The 19,148-nt window shown below is 44.4% G+C and overlaps 1 long non-coding RNA gene across 1 annotated transcript; it reads right to left on the bottom strand.

Moving 5' to 3' along the window:
- Window positions 1-3,164: 3,164 nt before the first annotated feature.
- On the bottom strand, window positions 3,165-18,087 carry LOC127483297 (uncharacterized). The gene is made up of 3 exons (XR_007909461.2): window positions 17,923-18,087; window positions 9,797-9,972; window positions 3,165-3,891 (listed from the first exon to the last, which is right to left on the bottom strand). It is a non-coding gene; the product is annotated as an uncharacterized lncRNA (long non-coding RNA).
- Between the last annotated feature and the right edge of the window lie 1,061 nt (window positions 18,088-19,148).

The following is a 19,148-nucleotide window of genomic DNA, read 5'->3' as shown; positions in this document are numbered from 1 at the left end:
AGCAGTGACTGTGGGCGTTCTTGTGAGAAAAAGGCTTCGATTGGATGGTATTATCTTGGAATTTATCACATAGAGCCTGACTGAGTTCAAGTGTCTGCCTTCTTTACCTGACTTAGGAATTTCAATGTCCTTTCGTGGTAATAATTCTAAAGCGGTTTTCTGTTGGAAATGACCAAAGGTTGTATAAATGGAATGCAGCATCTAGAAATTCTCTAATCCAAGACTAGGTGGCTTGGTTCTTAAGACTTCGTTCTCTGCCTTGGTTAGAGGTACATCTTGGCTCCAGGATTCTGTGATGTAATTCAACCCTTAACCTTTGCTTGTACTGCTTTACCTGACAAGCCTCTGCAAGGAAGAGCTCAGCCAGTCTGCCTGGTTTGGGAGGCAGCTTTGTTAGAAACCTCCATTTGGAGGTTACTCAGGTTAGGGTAGCCCTCGGGTAGGACTAGTCTTGTATCTTGATATGATCCATACCAAGGGGTATGGATCCAAAGTGACTCCACTATGAGGGGACAGGCTTGAAATACTGTTGGTCTCTAAGCCTTTGCCGGGTGCTAACTGCCTACACAGGCTCCTGTTTCTTGGAATGAGAGCTAGTATGGTGGGGGGTGCTAACCAGTGACATTAGCTGTGTGAAGATGCCAGAGTGACCATTCCTCGGATCAGTGACAGGAAAGACTGATGCTCAATGGTAGCAGCCTCCTAAACAGTAAAGCTTACTACACTGCACAGTATAACTTAACAGGCAGCTCCAAGTGCTGTGGCTTAAATCCTTCAGGATTTGAGATAGCTATCAGATCCCTCTCAGATGAGCCCCTTCTATCACCCTGAACTCACCCATGACTATTCTGATGCTTACGTAGTAGGTCCCTAAATCCAGTGTCTCCATACCATGATACATAAAAAAGGACAAGTGATAGGACTCCATGAACAGAGAGCCTAGCTTATGTGGAACAGGGAGCCCAGCAGACCCCCTGGTGGTGGCTCTTGTTTGCAGGTGTTCAGTCTATGCTAATCCTCTTCCTTTGAAGACAGAAGCAGTGAGTTTGTTCTTGAGGTACTAAGGGAAAGCAGAGTGTCATTTGCAAGACGAGGTTAGACTGGCTTTTATCTTGAAGTTCTTTGTCTTTGACAAACTTGGGCAGGGGGTAGAAGCATGTTGTCACTGAATAGAGGGGCTCAGGTGTTAGAGCAATGAACAGACCCTCAGTACAACAGGTTGGGAGGACTTGAAGCTTACCATCAACTGTAAAGGAACATGGAGGGTGACTACTTTGAGGTCTGACAGCTGCAATATGGGTTTACTTAGAAGTGGATCCCTCTTTTGTCCCTTTTGTTTTGAACTGAGAATATAACCTGGCCTTCAGCTTAACAGTAACCTAATGAGGCATGAGCCAGAAGTATTTAGAGGAACTACACTGTTTCTGACCCCTAGAAACAGATACAGGTGTTTGCTGTTCTGACAAAGCTAAATTTGGAGAAAGTTTTCACTAGATAATCTGTCTACACAATTACTCCATAATTGTTAAGCAAGAATGACAACTGCATTACATGATAAATAGCTACATCAAAGCAGAAAATAGTGACTTTGAGAAACTCAAATTTCGAGGCAGAGAAGTCAGGTTAGGTGGTAGACCCGGGGTAGCCTTCAGAAAGGGTTGGTTTGTTCAATGCAGAAACTTAAATTTCAGTTACCTTCTATGGGAAGCCCATTGATTAGATATGTTTCAGATAAGTTTTAAAGTGCTAGCCATACTTCCCTGTTTTGCTTAACTTTATTAAGGGCTATAAGCATCCAGAGGTGAATATGACGCAATGATATGTGTCCTAATGTGAAGAACTTGGATTCACTGCATTGTTCTCCTTCACAGTGGCCTCCAAGTCACAGGCAGTGATTCAGTGTTACTTCCTCTTACTACACACTGTAGGTTTCTGAATCGGTATCTAGCCCTTAGTGATGTTTACAAAGCAAATACATCTTTAAGACATTTGAAAGATGGCTACAGGGAGGTAGAGGCAGAGGGGTCTTCCATCATCTGCTGGTTCTCCCCCAAATGGCCATAATGACCAGAGCTGGGCCGATCTGGAGCCAAGAGCTGCTCGGTCTCCCACACGGGTGCAGGAGCCCAAGGACCTGGGTCATCCTCCACTGCTTTCCCAGGACATAGTAGAGAGCTGGATCGGAAGAGGAGCAGCTGGGACTCAAACCAGCACCTGTATGGGTTGCCAGGACTGCAGGTGGTGGCTTTACCTGCTACGCCACAGTGCCAGCCCCAAATATTGTTCCAGTCCATGATTTAAAGTAAGCATATTTCTTGTTCCACAAGGATTTTTCTCAAAATTGAGTCACAATATCAAAGTCGGTTTCTCAGTTGGCCTTCCTAGGTGTTGAAGGAGAAACCTATCCCTGCTTTGGTTTTTTCCAGAATGGGTTTTGATCTGTTTTTGGCAGAGGATACCACTGAGGAAAATGTTTACCCATGCTTTTCTATGCTAACTTCCCTGTTCAATGACCCATGATTCCTTCTATAAGAACACGGGAGTTACTTGACCAAAGAAATGTGGGCCTAGGCTTTGAAAACAGGAATAAGGTGGGTATGTCAAAGCAAGGCGGGCATACCCAGGCGATGCTACAACAGCCACAGATGGAGCTGCACCCTTCTCTGATAATGAAAATCACCCTGAGCATAGGGGACTGCTCAATTGCCTGTGTGTTAGACATTGAATTACTTAACGTTTGCTATCTTAGTACCTATTTAATGTAAAAACAGAATTTGAGGTTCTTGAATCTAGTTGTGCTCGCATTCAAGTTGCAGTGGGTTTCAACTGTTATAACTCTGACTTCAACTGAGAATACACTTGCCCAGGTAGTGAATCCTTGCCTACTGCTGAGGGATGTTAGGACTAGTTGACAAACTGTTCTCTCCTGAAATACTGATGCTGTTCTTGAACTGATATGTCCCCCAAAGGAACAATATCAACAAAGCATACTGGTTATGTGATCTTACTTGATTTGCATTAGATTGGGCAATGACTGTAAACTAAAAATTGACCATTGTCCCCAAAGATAACTGCTAGAGGATATCAGCCAGTGGCAGTGGCAGGTCTGGTCAACTGGTAGACCCAGCATCTGAACAGGTGCAGTAGTCACTTGTTATTCACACTTAATATTCTAGACATCTTTAATACAGAAAATAGACCTTACACATTCCATAGGTACATTTCCAAGGGGACCACTCTTCCTGTTCCCCTCCCTCTTGATGAGTTTTTTCAAAGCCAGTTTAATTGACTCTACTCATAGACTTAATATGCCACTCATAATAACCAGTAAGCAAAAACTAGGACTACAGGTACTAAGTAGTATTAAACAAGGGATAAAAATAATCACATCCCAAAATGACCACTGCATTCCTATGTTTTTTGGTATCCTATGTTAACTGCCATACATCAGAAAACAGTTGTCTTGGGATTGGCTAATTTGACCTAAGCATAATCGTTTCCAGTTGCATCCATTTTGTTGCAAAAGACAGGATTTCATTCTTTAGCGGCTGAGTCATATTGCATGGGGTACATACATATACACGTATTCCACGCCCAGTCATCAGCTGATCCTCTGGGCTGACTGAGTATCTTAAGTGAATTGAACTGCAAAAATGGGACAAATAGCTTTGATTTGTGTGTGGGTAAATTCCCAGGAGTGGGATTGCTGGATCACATGATGAATCCATTTTCAGATCGCTGAGGAATCTCCATACTGTCTTCTAGAATAGTGCCGTGGTTAATTCTGTGGCAGCCACCACAGATGGGGAGCTCTTGGTCCAGAGTGGGGAGGACTCTAAAGTAGTATTATCTCTATCCCCTCATAACCAGGGGAGTATCAGGGTGCTCAACCTGTGGAGAGAATGGAGGGTCAAAGTGCACACCATGAAGTAACAATTTTCCATGATAGCTCTGTGTAGTATAACTGCTTTGGACATACAGTTCTTGAGAAACACTTAGCATCAGTGTAGAGTACAGATGTTTGCCTAATGGGTAACTGCTAGATGACTCAAAAGCAAAATTGCTTAATCAGGAGATTAGGACCTTAAGAGCTCATGCTGGGTTCCATTGCTTACAACTTGAGTATCTGTCAGGTAAGTTCCAGAGAAATAAGGCTTACACTCTCTGGCCTACAAGGACTAAGATTTCTCTACAAACTCAATCATCTTCCTCTATAAAAGAGGAGGGTTTTGCTGAACTAGACTTCGTACCTATAAGACAAATGCCTCTTGGGCAAATTCCAGCTAGGCTAGAGAACAGGTTAAGATGTCTGGTCCAAGTGGAGAGAAGGCAGAAGCAAAGGTGGTCTTAATGTTGCCCCATTACTATTTCCTGCTTAGGGAGGTCTAGGATCCACTTAACTACAGGTACTGTGCCTGTTCCTTGGAGCCATCTGTGGTGGAGGTGGGGTGGGAGAAAGTCTTACTAGATGAAGGGTACACCCTGGTAGGGAATATGGGCTTTCTATGATGCATGAACTGGGTTTCTAGATGTAGCTTGGGACTCACTTCGGATAGCTGGGATTATAATCCAATTCATGTTTCACAATCATTGAGTCATCCTAGAAAAGTTCTGCATAAGAGGCCATGAGCAGGAAGGAAAAGCATGTGTCTCCTCTTGCTCTACCCCATATGAACTCTGTCCTACCCTGGATCCTCTCTAGACCACTACCACTCACCTAAGGCTTTTGGCTGTGCAGTCTTCAGCATTTTCGTTACTAAGGTCCACTTCTGCATGCTGACCCACCTTGGGTGTTTATACATAACAGTAGCATACATCAAGTTGGGGCTTAACACCTCAGGTTTCAACTTGGGGTGGCTTAAGTGCCTTCTCATGAGCACCTGAAGAGCCACCCTACTTGTTTGACAATGGGTTGCCCACTTTGATCCCACCAGAATGAATGTCACAGGGATGGATCACGTCTTTGCAAGACACTCCAGAATTGTATGTTCTCAAGGTGGAAATGGATGCTCACTTGTAAATCTGGGAAGTGATGGCACCAAGACGGTGGTCCTGTAAGAACCTTAGATGCTTTCTTATAGCCTGTGGATAGCTATGGAAGGGTTAAATGTGGTACAAGTTGTATACAAGTGTTTCATGTAAATAGTCAATTTTTAGAAAGCATTCTCGGCATTTCATTGAATTCGAAGTTTGTGGTAGGGGCTGTAGATGAAGATTGCCCTTCTGAGTGTCAGTCTTGGCAGGAGTCAGTGGTTACTTGAACAGGACAGCAACACTGAAAGGATGTTCAGGGGATCTAATAGGGGGCACGAAGCAGGTTATCCAGTCCCCATGTGCAAGGACAGCCATTCTTTAAAGGACACAGTGAGGAAGAGCTGTGCAGGGAGGGTGACTATATCCCTTAAACGATTCCTCACAGTAATGATAGCTTTGGTTTCCTTTAAGTCTCAAGTCCTTAATGACAGTAGGCCCTTCTGTTTTATGAAATATAGTGTGCAAACACCACTTTACCATTGTAGCAACAGTGATGGGCATAGTGACAGGAATCTGAGGAAAGCAAAATTGTAACCCAAAACCATAAGACACCAAACTAAACACAAGTGTTTCTAATATAATGCAGTACAACTATAGTACATATTGTTTAGGCTATACTCACATGATTGAGACAAATGAATCTGAGATAGTATAAAGAGAATGAAAGCTAGAACTTGGTATTGTTAGGACCTTGGAAGTCTGCAGTGCCCCACAGGTTAATTCTTTGCTGCTTCCAAGTACTAACCTTTCACGACCGTACTTAACGCCCAAGATTGAATGAGATCGAGTATATTCAGTAGTATGGCTGGTAGAATGCTGGATAAATTCTGTGGCTAGGATTAACTCAGCTTGTGCTGGAGGGATCTTAACTATCATCACCATGGTGCTGGTTTCATTCCAGTCCATGTGTCCCTCCCACCTTTAACAAGAAAGCTGCCTGCTTCAGTAGGGGGTCTTATCAAGACTGTATGCCCAACATCCCAGGAGGATATTTCTAATACATTAGGAAGCAGGCATTGATAACTGAAAGTGACCTTATGGATATGTAAAAACAAAATACTACAAACTTAAAGCATGGCAACAAAACTGACTTGCAAATGACCCTGAGGTAATGTTCCTTGCAACATCCTTGAGTGGTGTGCTTAGTGTTAAATGAAGTGATGAAATTTATTAGGGGTTAAACAAGACATACACTGTGCTACCTAATGCAGCTTGCTGTCCGTAAGCTCAAAAGAACTGAAACAAGGGGCATGTTAGTGTCTCTAAAACTAACAGTATTTTAGGGTAGTGTCGTAGGGAAATGGCTGTTTTCCTCGTATTTGACTTTAGACATTGGTACCATCCAAGTACAAAGTAGGCACACTATTGAAATGAAGCATAAGTTCAATCGGACTTGCCCCAAACAGAGCTAGAAACATGCCAGGGGATTCCAATTCAATCCTATCAAGCTGGCATGTACCAATGCCATCTCACTAGTCCAAGTGATCAACTTCAGTTCACAATTGATCACACTGATAGGTTTAAGTCAAAGGGATCACACAAACAAGACTAATGTCTGCAAATACTGATAGAATCAAAAAAAGGAGAGAAGGATCCATCATGGGAAGCGGGATACACAGCAGACTCATAGAACGGCAGATGTCCTAAACAGCACTCTGGCCTCAGAATCGGCCCTTAAGGCATTCGGATCTGGCTAAAGAGCCCATGAGTATTTTAAGCATGGAAAGCCGACAGACTCTGGCAAAAAAAAAAAAAAGACCTAAATGAAAGATCTGAGTGAGATCCCAGTGGAAAGAATGGACCATCAAAGGAGGGGAGGTACCTTTCTCTGAAGGGAGGAGAGAGCTTCCACTTTGACTATGACCCTGTTGGAATAAGATCGAAGTCAGCAAACTCGAGGCTTCCATAGCCTTGGCAGCTCATGACTAGAGCCTCAGATGATTACTGACGCCATACACAAGTGTCAATTTGTAACAACAGGAGTCACTGTGCCCTCATAATGTAGGGTCTCTGTCCTTAATGTGGTGTTCAATGTGAATTAATGCTAAGACTAGTGCTCAAACAGTACTTTACACTTTGTTCTGTGTGGGGGAAAACTGTTAATCTTCGTGTATACTAAATTGATCTGTATAAATAGAATTAAATCTTGATGTGAATGGAATGAGAGTGAGTGGGAGATGGGAGGGAAGCTATGGGGTGAAAAGCCATTGTAATCCATAAACTGTACTTTGGAAACTTAGTTACTAAATAAAAGTTTAAACTGAGGACTATACTCGCCGTGCTTTATGAAGCAGTGGAAGTATATAAACACAAAACATACAAAGATTAATAAACTGCAGATGTTAGTGTGCTCAGGGACTGTGCATCCTCAGACCAGCCCTTCCATCACTGCAGTAAGTGCTGGCCTAGTCCTTTGTGCTTCTGTCTGAGCTGAGAGTGCTCAAGTTTGGTAAACTACTTCAATTTATAACTTTAATGTTGATACGAATTTGAAGATTTGGCGAGAAATTGCATCTTTATACTTTCACCTTTATGAGCATAGTATACCTCATTTTTGAGGACTTGCTCATGTCAATATTCTACATATTATATATGAACTATGTATACCCTTTAAATAGCTTCTTTGGCTCTTTATGTAAAATTTCTACCTTAGTTTTCATGCCATGGAAATGTTTTTTTCTCAAGATTTTGAACCGTTTATTTCTGTTTAATACTGATTTTTATGTTCATTTTTATCCAGCAATCTTGCTAAACTCCCAATTCCAGTAATTTGGATGTAGATCTTCCTGAATGTCCTAAATCAGCTTTTTTCAAGATGCTCCTTTTCCCCTGTGAGCTTGATAGGACAACAGTCAACTTCCCCGTTTCAATGCCATAACACACGGCTGTCTTAATGGAGACTAGTCACTTAGGGCATTTGAGTTGTGCTGTTTTCTTTTTTGCCTGAGCCTTGAAAGTTACCCTTTTTGTGTTCAAAAATTCAAGTTTTGGGCCCGTTTAAACTCAGTTTGAGTGAAACTCAACTTCCAACAGAGAACCAGACGATTTTGGGCTTAAGTGATGGACTGGGAGGTGATTGTGGGAGCAAACGTGGGAGATGTGGAAAGACAAGTAGAGAAAAGTGGTGCATAGTGAGCCCTGTAGAGGACAAGTCCCAACTTGGCTGAGGATCCTGTGATTGGGCAACTCTGAGGAATAGTGTGTATGGGCAAGCCTTGACCTTCTCTGAACAGACACTTGTAGCCTACCATGTAACCAGCTAAGCATGGTCTTAATGGCAGGGGGATAACAGGCAAAGGCATTGGCACATTAAGAGTAGTGAGAATCCAGTTACAGTGGGGTTAAGTGGTACTTGTTCCACATCTCACGATGGACCCACTGTCACTTGTCAAGTTTACTTTGTTACCTGAGTTTATAACCACCGTGGAAATCCCATTTAGAGCGCTGAGCTCATAGCTACAAGTACTGTGCTAGATGCGAATGAGTGTTTATCCACCATATCAGATTCTCCTTATTCTCTGCTGGTGTCTGATCTAGATAGTTGACCCAGAAGGGTGATCCCAACACCATCAATGAGCACATTGAGCAGCTGGATATTTGCCTTCCTCAGAAAAGGGTTCCTGGAGTAACTACTTCTGAACATCAGGTAGTAAAAGCATGCCCACCAGTAATGGCATAAACTCAGCCATACTCAATCTTACACTAGAAACATTTACCCATGGTGACAAAATACATTGCCTGTTCATGTAGAGTGACTCTTTGATGGCATACTGTCATGAAGCTCATAATCGAAATCTTCAGCTTCTTTGGAACCTGTCCTGTTTGTCCTGGTGGCATTTGCTTCCCGGGAGAAGGTGGGTGGTTGGATTCATACAACTTTAGCCACTATGAGACTAGAGAATATGTAATACCTCTAAGTATCAAAGTAAAGTGATGAGTTTATCACTGTCACCCTTGGGTATTGGCTTTTACAGGGGAAAATACATAATGGCTGTCCTTAGGATATCTGATGGTTTGATAGTTACTCTAAGTGAGAAGCGAACTACATAACATCACCAGCTTAAGGACAAATCCACTAGGACTCAAGAATACTTCATTGGTTAGAGAAATCTGATGGTGAAAGACCATTGGATCCTTGGGGCTTGCTGCTGGACTTTGAGAAACTTCTCAGCTGGACTAATTGGTCTGGTAGTGATCGGTCTTTTAGCCTCTTGAGTGCAAGTCCAGAGTTGGAGGTAGATGTCAAGGGCAGCAGTAAGTTCAGATTTTCATCTGTATAGAATACGACCCTACTCTGGGAAAAGAATGAGGGACGAGAGCTGACCCTGTACCTTTAGGATGCTTCTCACACCTCTGACGTTGCAGGTAAGAGGGCATGCTTTCTAGGACCACTTCTGTGGTTAGTCCAGAGAACATTAGAGGGTGCCTAGGTGCAAATTGACAAGATGTTAGCATCTGCCTGTGTGGGATGACCTCAGGTACACTGAAGAATGTTAGGTGCTATCAAAGACCTTGGGAGCTGTGACCACTCGGTAATTGGGAAGTACCAGTGTTGGCATCTCCAAGTGTCCTTCATTGACTAGAATCTACAGCCATGTAAAACTCTGCAGGGTGTGGTGAGAATGTTAGGGGGGAGCATGAGAGTGTACAATAAATAGTCCTGTGGTTGGTAAGTATAGCTTGACATAGCAGAGGCCCTTGGAAACAGGTCACATGAATTGTTGCAGGCCAAGGGTGCCACTCACTTTGCCTTGTCACATACCTGCCAAAGCCATTCTCTGGACAGGTAGTCCCTTCAGGTGGCCCCATGTAGAGAATCAAGTGCTGTATGTTGGCACCAGGAAATGCTGGTAAGATCCAATATGGTTGAGGATAGTGAGGGGTTGAAAGAGGTACAAGTAATCTCTGGAGGTGCCTCTGCTACCTGTAGCCAGAACCCTAGAATGAAGAAAGGATTCTTTAATCGGGAATGTCATGTATAGTAAATGAGATTGAATACATTGTGGTTGGAGTTGTTCTCCAGAAAGACCATGAGAGTGGTGGGGGAAGTATGCACAGGGAAAGGCCGTACAGGGATGGGGAGTCAGGGCAAGGGAATTGGGCAACATGGTCTCATACCTCACAGGATTTCTATTCCCACTGGAAAGCAGGTTGTTCATGAAACCCCAACTGTGCACTGGGTGATAAACTTTAGATTCTGAAAGCCATTCCTTAATAACTTCCTGCAGGGGTCAGGTTGTAGTCCTCAGGCACTTCGGTTTATGTACATGAAATAGCATTGCCCTTGGATCATTTTATCTAAACAAGATGCTAATATTGCCCTTCAGGATACAGGGAAACTGGGATTGTGCAGATGGAGCACAACAGGAATTTGAAATTGCAAGTATAAAAGCTGTTAGCTACCATTGCTCTTGTTTCCCAACCCACACAATGGATGGAGGGGGCTATTGGGTCCTACTTGCCTCCATTGTTGCACATTGGCTTTCTCTGAGCCTCAGAACAGGACACTTGATTTCTTGCAGGCAGTCCTTCTGCACTAATCCCCACAACAAAAAGCTTTCCATGTACCTCATGTCATGGGTTGACTTGGCCTTGCCAGATTCTGTGGGTGTTTGATCGAATTGTATCCGTGAGGTGGGGAAATCTTCAGTAAGAGCCTGTGTCCGTATTTAAGTCACAAACCCCTCTGTTCGTAACGCCCAAGTTTGGCACACAGCTTGTTGATGAAGGGGTTCTTCACTGTCTTAGTGGAGCTTTAAATTTGCGTAGGACTGACTGCTCCCCCAGTGAGCAGTCCTGAACACATACCTTTTGTTGCTCGCTCCACAGACTCATGGAGCAGTGGCAACGGATTTGCTGTTTCTTTCCCCGGTCCTCCCCCCACCTCCACGGAGGAGTGGCACACCGCCGGCTGGCGCTCTCAGGGGTTCCTCAGACGTTCCTCCTGCATGTTGTCTCTCTCCTCCTTTAGTCCTCTTCCACCAATCCCAACTCTGCTGGCGTTCTCTCCCCCACGCGCTGAGTATGCTGCTCTCCTCCAATCAGGGGCAGGATCAGCTCCTGCAGCTTGTTAGTCAAATTGGTGAGGCAGCTGTGTGGAAGTTTACTCCCTCAGCACCATATGGTGGGAGATCAGATGCATAGTTAGTCTTAAATAATCTCAGTGGTCTAGTCCAGTCTCGGTAGTTTCAGTACTTATTTGTCCATAGTCTCAGTACTTATTTGTCTCCTGGGCACCCTGCCATGTTGGAGACGGGCCCTGCTCCACACACCTATGAAGCCTAAGATTGGCGTTCAAGATGAGGTTATAATGCTGGGAACTCCTTGTTCTGTCCAGCTGTACTGTATAAAAACAGGCTAGTCAGCCTGCTGTTGAGTAGGTAAATACATCACATGCATAATTAACCGTCAGATAGGTATGCCAGGAAGGGGGATCTCAAGTGGAGGTGTCGGGATGCTTACCAGGGCACTGAGAGGGGACCAAGCCCATGGACGGGAAGGAAATGAAGTAGGATGGACATAAGGAACAGCATAGGCAGTCTCCATAGGCAATCCTGAGCAGTTGTATCGGAGGTTGTGCAACCAAGAACACCACTCAAAGCTATCCCGAGTTTGAGAGGTGCAGATTGGGCTGCTTAGGTTGCAGAGTTAGTGGATGCTGGCTTCCTGGTAAGGGCTCTGTTCAGCTGAACGAAGCCCTGGAGACCCTCACAGCTGAACTCAGTAGCTTGGATAATAAGTGCCTCACTGTTGAAAGAGGTAATGGATGATGTATGCAAATCTCCACTAGGACAATAAAATGGTGTACGGTGAAAATGAAATTCAACTATCAGCCACTCTAAAAAGTTGCATATGTTGGAGTCATAATGGGGATGAGGTGAACAAATACTGGTAAAGAAGTACTACTTGCTGTGCACTGTACTTCCTTGACACTGCCTCATACAGCAAACTTCAGATCCCCTGAATCTTACAAACTCAAATAGTCGTATCTGCATCCTGACAATGGACCATAGCTTCTCATACTGTCTCGCCTATTTCACTGACCACTACTAGTGTTCCTTCACTGTCTTCTGGCTTGTTTGTGCAGAGGCTTGCTATGAGTAGCCTAAGTTCCCATGGGTCTTCATTCTTCTGCTTTGAGGCCCAGTGTATTCGTGTTAACTGTTCATAGGAACATGGTGTTTCTGGAACTGAAAATAGCAATCACATTGTATCAACTCAAATGTTGAACTATCCAAGGCAGGGGATTCATAAGGAAAACTAGGTGATGAAGTTGTCCTTAGTCATGTTTTTCCTTTATCGAGATTGAGAACCACTGGATTGTGCTCTCCAACCACATAAGTCTGAGTCAGGTGCTAGAGTAAAGCTTATTACAGAGTGAAAAAACTAAGTTGCTAAAAATACTAAGTTGACTTCCATGGCGGAGACTTAACAGGTCAACAAAGGATTGTCTGAACTGATGACACTGAACGTGACTGTGCTCTCCTGTTGGTGATCTGGCAGGGAAAACCAAGAGGTGCTCCTGATGGTCTATCCATGTTGCGTGTGAAACCTGTGAAAGTATCCTATGAGGTGAGGCAACTTTCGATGTGAAGGTGGAGTGTCTAGGACAGCATCACCACTGTGACTCGGCTGTGGTTGCTGGGCAGTTGTCCTCATCTTAAAATTGCATGATAGGGTCTGATAACATAATGCAGCATTTCTCTGTCCGATAAATGCGTAGGGGATGTTCCTGGGCACCAGCAAGGGAATGGAGCATGAGTCCTTCAGTACCAGCTGTTCTGAGTTCATTTACTTATGCCTGCAGGCAAGCTGCACAATCTCACTTATATTCAGTCTCGTTAATTACCTGGGTTATTGGGGACCCTTAGGTGTGGCCAGTAACCAACAAATACTAGCACAGGCCATGAAGGGCAAATGTTGGCTTTTTCGTCACTTTGTTCTCATGTCTCAAACTGTTTCCAGTTATGATGCCATAATCTACATGGTTCTGGCACCACAGTGTGGGTTACCAGGCTAGGTGGTTTGCGTTGTATCTGGTGTAAGACACAGGCTTGGTTAGAACTTAGGACTGTGAAAAGTTGAGGCAGGTAAGAAAATGGACAGGTTTAAAAATGGTTGGGGCCCTTCTGCCAGGACCTTGAGCCAGGGTCTGGGCAAAATGAGAGCTCTTGGGTTGAGCTGGGTCATATGAGAAACAAATGTTGGGACAAGATTGTGCAAAAACTTAAGGGAAGCCTCTTTGAAGCCCCACCTTCAATTGGTTTAGATGAATTGGGTTGTACTTGAGGAGCTCATCTAAAATAAGATGGGAATGGTTGGAATTCTAAATATCAACATTGGGGCAATCAAGCAAAGAGCTCGTTAGTGGAAACTGGAGTGCTGCAATGATCGTTGGTATGGACACTGGGAGAAATCTACTGAAGTACTCCAGTGTCCTTAAGAGGCAGGTATTTAATGAGGGTTAAGGAGTTTGAGGTTAGATCTAGCTTTATGGCTAGTGATATGGTTAACCTTTAAGCAGTTCAAGTAGAAGTCTAAACATGTTTATCACTGCCTGGGAATGCTGGAGCCTGTAGGGGGAAACATGAAACCTGGCTAGGGTAAGCCTCTGCCTGTCGTGCTGGCATTCCACGTGGGTGCCAGTTAGTGTCCAAGCTATTCATCTTTCGAGTTCTCTGCTTTACAGCCTGGCAAAAATGGCACATGTTTGGGCCCCTGTGCCCATGTGGGAGACCTGAGGAGGCTCCTGGCTTTGGATTGGCCAAGCTCCACTGTTGGGGCCACTTAGGGAGTGTCTTTCCGTCTGCCTCTAACTCCGCCTGTCAAGGCTACAGAAGTATACCCTCCCAAGCAGAACAGGAGGAAGTTAGAATGCTTATGTGGCAGTGAAGTGCTGCAAGTTTGGGTATGGCTTTAGTCTTAGAATGAAAGCTGCTTAAGAAACGTTCCATGTCAAGCAGAAGGTGGTCACCTTACCCTTGCCATAGCCTATCAGCTGGGACAAAGTCATAATGTACTCCCCATGTATATCTGAGTGAAGACTCTGGCCATCAGGTATTTGAGAAATACTTCGTATGTTTTGGAGCTTTTCAAGATGTTAAAGTCATCTTTTGTCCAAGGCGTGGATCCTGATAGCTTTTGGATAGCACTGGGGTGAGGTTCAGTATAGTGAGGAGCTCCTAGTAACAACCTATGAGCATTGGAAATTCTATTATGTCTAAGTTCCACATGTTAGAAATTGCAACTCGTCAAGATTTCTTTAGTCAAGGCATGTTGTCACATAGGGAGCCATGCATAAAATATTTCGATTACTGTGTGCCCTCAATGTATTACAACATGTTAATTGGGTATTCCCTTTGGGGCCAGCGTGCAGGAGTACATTCCCCTTGGTATTTCCTGGGGTTTTTGCCCCAGCTTGCTAAACAGAACCATTTCGGTGTGATTCTCGATGGTGTTAGCAAAAATGAATCGCATCTCTGAACTGAATATTTTTTAGTAGACCAACAATCAAACTCAATTTTTTAATTTTTGTAGGCCTCTTGGTTTTCATTAGGTAGGACAAGCCTGAAGTAAAGTCAAGTCTAGGTAGGGTTTTTTACTTGAAGCTTGGGTGAGCAAGGTGCCCTAAAGTCTATACTGTGAGTTCAGGAAACCTCAATTACTTGCACGGGAATGAACGTGGAATAGACACATTTGCCTGTAGCTCGGTGTTCCTTTATCCTTGATCCTATTCAGCTGTGGGTCTGGCTATATTCAGAATAACTATACCTATTTCCATACTTGCCTGTCCATGATGGCTGTGATTGGCTTGGTAATGCGCATGCGCCCCTAAAAGCCAAGGAGATACTATTGGAAAGAAACTTCCACTTTGGGAATTAACGGAGAAGTACTTTAGACTGAGGTAGAGAGCCCTTACTGTTACACTTTGGAAATTTTTATTAAAAGTTAAACTCTGGGATTACAGCAGCTTTTCCCCCCATAACCTCCCTCCCACCCGCAACCATCCCATCTCCCACTCCTCCCATCCCATTCACATAAAGATTCATTTTCTTTGACAGGCAGAGTGGACAGAGAAAGGTCTTCCTTTTGCCGTTGGTTCACCCTCCAATGGCCGGCGCGCTGCGGCTGGCGCACCGCACTGATCTGATGGCAGGAACCAGGTACTTATCCTGGTCTCCCATGGGGTGCAGGGCCCAAGCACTTGGGCCATCCTCCACTGCACTCCTGGGCCACAGCAGAGAGCTGGCCTGAAAGTGGGGCAACCGGGACAGAATCCGGCGCCCTGACCAGGACTAGAATCTGGTGTGCCGGCGCCACAAGGTGGAGGATTGGCCTACTGAGCCGCGGTGCCGGCCAAGATTCACTTTCAATTATCTTTATATACAGAAGATTGATTTAGTATAAAGATCTCATCAGTTTGCACCCAGAGTACTGTTTGAGTAGTAGCTTTACCATTCACCTAGTACAGTACATTAAAGACCCTACATGGGGAGTAGGTGCACAGTGACTCCTGTTGACTTAAATTGACACTCTTGTTGATGGCTTCAGTCACCCAAGGTTCTTGTCATGAGCTGCCAAGGCTATGAAAGCCTCTTGTTTGCCAACTCTGATCTTAGACAAAGCCATAGTCAAAGTGGAAGTTCTCTCCTCCCTTCAGAGAAAGGTTACCTCCTCCTTTGGCCTGTTCTTCCCACTGGAATCTTGCTAGTAGATCTTTCATAGGTTTTTTTTTTTCCTTTTTGCCACAGTGTCTTGGCTTTCTATGCCCTGAAATGTGCTAATGGGCTCTTCAGCCAGATCCGAATGCCTTAGGGGCTGATTCTGAGGCCAGAGTGCTGTTGAGGGTATCTGCCATTCTATGTATCTGCTGTGTATCCTGCTTCCCATGTTGGATCATTCTCTACTTTATCAGTATTAGACATCAGTGTTTGTGATCGCTTTGACACTTAACCCTATCATCATGATCAATTGTGAACTGAAACTGATCACTTGGACTAGTGATGACATTGGTGCATGCCACCTTGATGGGATTGAATTGGAATCCCCCAGCACATTTCTAGCACTACCATTAGGGGTAAGTCGGCATGTACCAAACTGTACATCACCCTCTTACTCCCACTCTTATTTTTAACATGGATCATTTTTCAGTTAATACCATTGAACTCTTTAGTTCAGTTATTCTTAGGCATTTAAGTAGAACAAAATACTTAAAAGGAACAAAATAGTTGTTCCTTGACAGTCAGGACAAGGGAGAACCCTTACTATTCTAAAGGGAGTATCTAGAATTTTTTTGCCTACAAGGTGGCTGTGAGTGATGGACTTGGATAGTGAACCCTGATAGAATGGAGGATAGAGAATACATTTAGTTATCAGTGAATTTCGGTCTCTGGAACCAGCCTCATTGGCTTTGGTCAGTTTAGTCTGGAAGTGTACACAACTCATTACCTCAATCAGGAATGGAGTATCTTCATTTGTCCTCATTCAGGGTTCTAAAACTCATACAGATCTGTAGGTTAAATTTATTCAAGTACTTTGCTTTTTCATTGTCCAGCATTTTCATTGTTAGAACCAACTTGCTATTGACTAAATTTGGAGTTGAGCAGCTCTTGGTTTTTACTACTTAAGTTTGCTTTGAAGTTTCCAAGATGAAGTGTGAAACTTGAATTGGAATGTTGTGATGGAAAATGGGACAATGAAACTGAACTGGAAATTTATTAAAGTACAACTTTTGAATTATAGTGGCTTTCCCCCCCTATAACCTCATGCCCGCCCACAACCCTCCAGTCTCCCTCTCATCCCACTCTTCATCAAGATTCATTTTCAATTATATACAGAAGATCAATTTAGCATATGCTAAGTAAAGCTTTCAACAGTTGCACCCACACAGAAACAGTGTAAAGTACTGTGCTAGTTACGCCATTAATTCACATAGTACAACACATTGAGGACAGAGATCCTGCATGGGGAGTAAATGCACAGTGACTCCTGTTGACTTAAATTGACACTCTTGATGGCATCAGTGATCACCTGAGGCTCTTGTCATGAGCTGCCAAGGCTATGGAAGCCTTTTGAGTTCACAAACTCCAATCTTATTTAGACAGGGCCAGAGTTGAAATGGAAGTTCTCTCCTCCCTTCAGAGAGGTACCTCCTTTTGGCCCATTCTTTCTGCTAGGATCTCAAGTGGGATACACAGCAGACTCATAGAATGGCAGATGTCCTAAACACTCTTGCCTCAAAATCAGCCCCTAAGGCATTCGGATCTGGCTAAAAAGCCCATGAGTTTCTCAGGCATGTAAAGCCAGGACACTGTGGCAAGGAAATAACTTCCCGTGACTCTTCTAAGTTAATGTAAAGGCCACTTTTAAAGATGAATGATGTGAAACTGACCCGATACAGCAGACTAACAAATGAGAAGTGCTAGGAAGTTGCCACTATTCCCGAATTCTGTCCAGAAATAACACAAGCAGGAAACGTTAAATCCTGTAGGGTTATGGGGATGTCCCCCCGGGTTTATTCCAAGTTATTGCTGAGGGAGAAGGTTAAGCCTGTGACTATAAAGAAAACAAAGTATGTCATTGTAAACTAAATGGCTAGGTGAGAAAGATCTGTTTTGTGTTTTTCTGCCGAAGTTAACAGTCCTCTTTGTTGGTAGATTGCCCCATGTACATGCACCGTGGCGAAGGCATAACAGCTGTTGGTATGTTTGCCCTTTTCCCCTCATCCAGTTCTAATACCTTTGTTAACGTGATTAGCTCGGCTTTTTGGACTGAGGTTCTTTCTGGCAAGCTTACTGCCCAGATGGTTTTTGTGGCACTAACTACCGCTGCCCTGGCCCACTGCTTACCGTCTAGGAGAAAACTGCTCCTGTCCGTGAACCAGCTTACCTCTGGGTTAGTATGGCTGATCGGTTAGGTCTCGGTGAATACCGGCCTCTTCAGCCAAGATATCCTGGCAAGAGTGGAGGACGGGGTCCAGTCTCGTCCGGAAGTAAGGTAGCGGGGGTTCAAGACAGTTGAACCGAAAGTAACCCGATCTTTATCCAATAGAATACTCTGGTAGTGGGTGATGTGGGCGTTTGAGAGCCACCTATTGGGCGGTTGCCTTATGACACTCCCTAACGAATGCAGAGCTATGATAGTCAGCTTCTGTCCTAGAGGCAGTTTATCTGCAGCCTTAGTCAATAGGGCAGCTGCTGCAATAGCTTTTAGGCATTAGGGCCACCCGCTCGCAACTGAATCCAAGCGCTTGGACAGATAAGCTACCGGCCGTTTCCAGGGCCCCAGGGTCTGGTTGAGGACACCCCTGGCCACTCCTTTTCATTCTTTGATGAAAAGGGTGAAAGGTTTTTTCAACATTTGGCAAGGTTAGGGCAGGTGCCGAGAGCAGTGCCTGTTTGATGCCATCAAAGGCCTGCTGTTGTTTCGGTCCCCACACAAAGTCTTTGTCCCCTTTGAGCAGTGGGTAGAGTGGAGAGGCCAAAAAGAGGCAAACCCCGGTGTCCATAGTCTACAGAACCCGGCCGTCCCCAGAAATTCCCGAAGTTGTTTTTGAGTAGTGGGGACGGGAATCTGAGTCTTTTTGCGGGCCTCTGTTAGCCAGCACTTTACATTTTTAAGAGTGTATCCCAAGAAAGTGACTTCCCGCCTGCACAATTGGGCCTTCTTTGCAGAAGCCCGGTCCCCTAGTTGGGCCAATTCCTGCAGCAGGGACCGTGTGCTGTACTCACGTTCTTGAGTTGCAGTAGCCAGAAGCAAGTCATCTACATACTGCAATGTTACCTCTGGATGGTTGCTTCGGAAATGGCTTAGGTCCTGGTGGAGTGCTTCATCGAATATGGTGGGTGAATTTTTGAAACCCTGCGGTAACTGTGTCCAGGCCAATTGTCCCAATATTCCCTCCTCGGGATCCAGCCACTCGAAGGCAAACAATGGTTGACTGCATGCAATCGCAAACAAGAAAGCATCTTTTAAATCCAACAGAGTACCAGGTACGCTCAGGGCTGAGGGTACTCAGCAAGTTGTAGGGGTTAGGCACAGTAGGGTGAATGTCTTGAACCCTGCTGTTTACTTCCCTTAAGTCCTGTACTGGGCGATAATCTTGTGTCCCAGGC

This window comes from Oryctolagus cuniculus, chromosome 8, assembly GCF_964237555.1.
Source record: "Oryctolagus cuniculus chromosome 8, mOryCun1.1, whole genome shotgun sequence".
In the NCBI taxonomy this organism is placed as follows: domain Eukaryota; kingdom Metazoa; phylum Chordata; class Mammalia; order Lagomorpha; family Leporidae; genus Oryctolagus; species Oryctolagus cuniculus.
The sequence above is the reverse complement of the archived record's forward strand: the minus strand, read 5'-3'. Positions and strand labels throughout refer to the sequence as shown.